Here is a 2,926-nt window from a genome sequence, read left to right on the forward strand (position 1 = left end):
TTTAAAACAAATTGGCCATTGTAAAATGTAAAGAATTAAACAAATGAACAATGAAATAGCTGTTTAGATATTGTTAGCTACATACAGAGCAAAAAATCAAGCAGTAGTGCATCCAAGGCATGTTGATTTGAATGGCTGAAATGAGCAAAATCCAGGAACACATCATAGCATACTACAAATATGAGGTTTTGACCTTCTCTTTTCCTGATTACTAAAGAAAGGGGCACAACATAGAAATGGAGCCATCCAATGTCTTTTGTTACTATATGCATTAGTAATCAACATATCAGTTCACTAACCTTTGGTGCTTCTCTGACACATATCCCACTAATCACAGGCTACCATCAAAACCTTCAAATATTATAAGGACCATGCATTCTCTTTATGGAGATTCCGTGTCAAGTAATTGCAATGGCCTATAGGTTCCAACGTCAGGAAAAATATCAACTTCTAAAAGAAGCAGTGCAATGACAGACCCTTCTAAGTACCAATGTTTACCACACCGTAAATAGGTAAAAGAAAATCATTGTAAATCTTTATGCTTGACTGATGTACCTTCTCTTCCAAAAAGAATCCTTATAAAGTGTTCAATAAGCAGAAAGCCAGAAAGTTATTTTATCAACGTTGCAGAAGATATGAGATGAGATAAACCTCACATCTTTGTTGTGGATCATTCCATTCAAACATGGGAAATCGGCCACCCACAAATATTGAATGCCTGGACTAAATATCAGAGATGGAGAAGCCAAAAAAAGGTCAGAGGAGATTAATAATTCAATCCTGCGCATTTGAGAGTTGGAGCAAGTCCAAACATACATTGTAGCAACGGCCAAATTAGGAAACTCCATATTAATTGAAACGATTGTAGAAACAAAAATCAAATCAAAGGTGCCAAATGGAGATCTTAGAGAAGAGACCAATCCCGGACCTGCAATGAAAATCATGTTAAAAAAGGGAAATGGTGGGAGCAAAGAAAAGCATTTATTTTTGAAGAAAAGCAAATCAATGAACAGATGAAACTCACCAGCTTGCACTGCTAACAATAAGCGATGGTCTATTTGACTTTAATAGAACATCAACACCAACTTGGGTGGTAAATAAAGTTCCATGAAAAAGATGGTTGTCCAATCCGATGGTTCCTGCTAGGTGAAAGATGTCGGGAGAAGGGCATGAAATGCACAACAAACTATCAGAAAGATCTAAATGAATTGTAACCAAAAAGAAACTACAAATCTATTTAATTAATAGGATTACCATTGCTAACACAATCATGAACATGAGGCAGCCTAAGTAAGATGTTTCTGTAATCTGCAAAACAGCTACAAATTGAGCCTCATTTTATTATTCTTGTCCACGTTCAAGTATCAGAACTAAGAAATAGGAGACAATAATATTGGTTTACCTTATGCTTTTCTTCAAGCGAAGCAGGACGGAAAAAATTAGGGGGCTGATTTTACAGAATTATGGCACTGTTAGTTTGAGTGACATAAGAAGAGCAATAAACCTTTATAAGACATTTGGTAATACATTTTCAAAAAGAAAAATATTCCTATTCAATAAGTTTCTCTTGAGATATATTATTTAGTGCGACCATCTACCAAATAAAAAAGATCAATCTTCACCAAAATGAAACAGAGGGAAAAAGCATAGCAAAACCAATGGAGAGGCAAAAGATCACTAATGGAAATGAAAGGGACAAAAGCTCTTTACATGATAAAAATGCAAATTACAAATGCAAACAAAAGCTCAAAAACAGTCAGACGTTCAAAAACACAGTTCCATTTTACAAATAAAATTCACATAGTTATCAAGTTCACTATAACTTGGCAATCAAAATCTAGAGTTACCTGGGTGCTCAAGAAAATAAGGGAGAAGTTCACAAATAATGCAAATGATTCCCTCCAAAAAGCTAACTTCGGGACCAACTATCAAGAACGTCAAATACAGTCAAAATTGTGAGAAAACAGAATCCAAGTATGGGACAAAATACAAACAAATTCAGACAAATCTGTCTTAAAGAACACCCCACCAAGTTGTGATTGAAACAAATCAAAAGCTCACCATGAGGATATCTTGTCAAGATCTTTCTTTTTTTTCCTTTATCCAAAATTTTGGTTTAAGGTTTTTATTTTATATCTAATCATCTATGGTTGTCAAAATATAGGCTTCCTTACTTGCTTTTGCCTTTTATAAAAGCAATGGAAAGAACCTAAAAACTTGGTGATCTTACAGAAAAATGAAGAAGAATTATAGATAAAACAAAATATATTAAGATAGGTGAAAGCCCAACAGTAGCATTGACCAAGACTAACATATTAACATGAACTAAACAAACATAACTGATGCATTACAGTAGCAATTCATCAAACAAACATGACTTAGAAAGGGCCTTGCAAGCTCTAACATTAAATAACAAACATACCTTTATAAGGAATCACTCCTTTATTCTGATTTTGATCCAGATCACAAACCTAGAAGGCCAGAACCACAACAACCTTGTGAATTATTACATCAGGAATGCATACAATCTTTGATACGAAATGTTTATAATATCAAAACACAGGGCAACAAACAGATTGGGTACACAGTGGAAACATTATAATATCCAAACATGCACACACCTAGTAATAATCAAATTATTATTAATAAATATATAACATCTTATATAAGAGATAAAGTAGGTGTGAATATTAAGAAAAACTTGAACAAAAGTATGAGCACAAAACAACAAAACGAAGAAAACATGGTATCCACTCACTACCTGAAGACCTAATCATAAATATTATGATTAGTGCAGCTAAGCATGGCTACCAAACGTTCTTCTCATTGAAATATAGGTGAGTTGTCAAATATTATTACTGCAATAAAATCAAGAAACCATCTCATATGACAAACACTAATTTTTTTTAAAAAAAAATGAACTAAT

At 33.4% G+C, this 2,926-nt stretch overlaps 2 long non-coding RNA genes across 7 annotated transcripts; both read right to left on the reverse strand.

The window, feature by feature from the left end:
* LOC119996327 lies at nt 1–380 on the reverse strand. Its single transcript, XR_005467845.1, has 2 exons — nt 300–380; nt 1–135 (listed from the first exon to the last, which is right to left on the reverse strand). It is a non-coding gene; the product is annotated as an uncharacterized LOC119996327 (long non-coding RNA).
* A 15-nt stretch (nt 381–395) lies between these two features.
* LOC119996326 lies at nt 396–2,489 on the reverse strand. Of its 6 annotated transcripts, none has more exons than XR_005467841.1 (7): nt 2,423–2,489; nt 1,848–1,925; nt 1,403–1,469; nt 1,255–1,308; nt 1,025–1,139; nt 556–928; nt 396–416 (listed from the first exon to the last, which is right to left on the reverse strand). It is a non-coding gene; the product is annotated as an uncharacterized LOC119996326 (long non-coding RNA). The 6 variants fall into 6 exon arrangements; XR_005467844.1 differs by lacking the exon at nt 396–416 and having other exon boundaries at nt 423–718; nt 817–928; XR_005467842.1 differs by lacking the exon at nt 396–416 and having other exon boundaries at nt 423–723; nt 817–928.
* Nucleotides 2,490–2,926: the final 437 nt, after the last annotated feature.

Source organism: Tripterygium wilfordii, chromosome 4 (assembly GCF_013401445.1).
Source record: "Tripterygium wilfordii isolate XIE 37 chromosome 4, ASM1340144v1, whole genome shotgun sequence".
NCBI lineage: Eukaryota > Viridiplantae > Streptophyta > Magnoliopsida > Celastrales > Celastraceae > Tripterygium > Tripterygium wilfordii.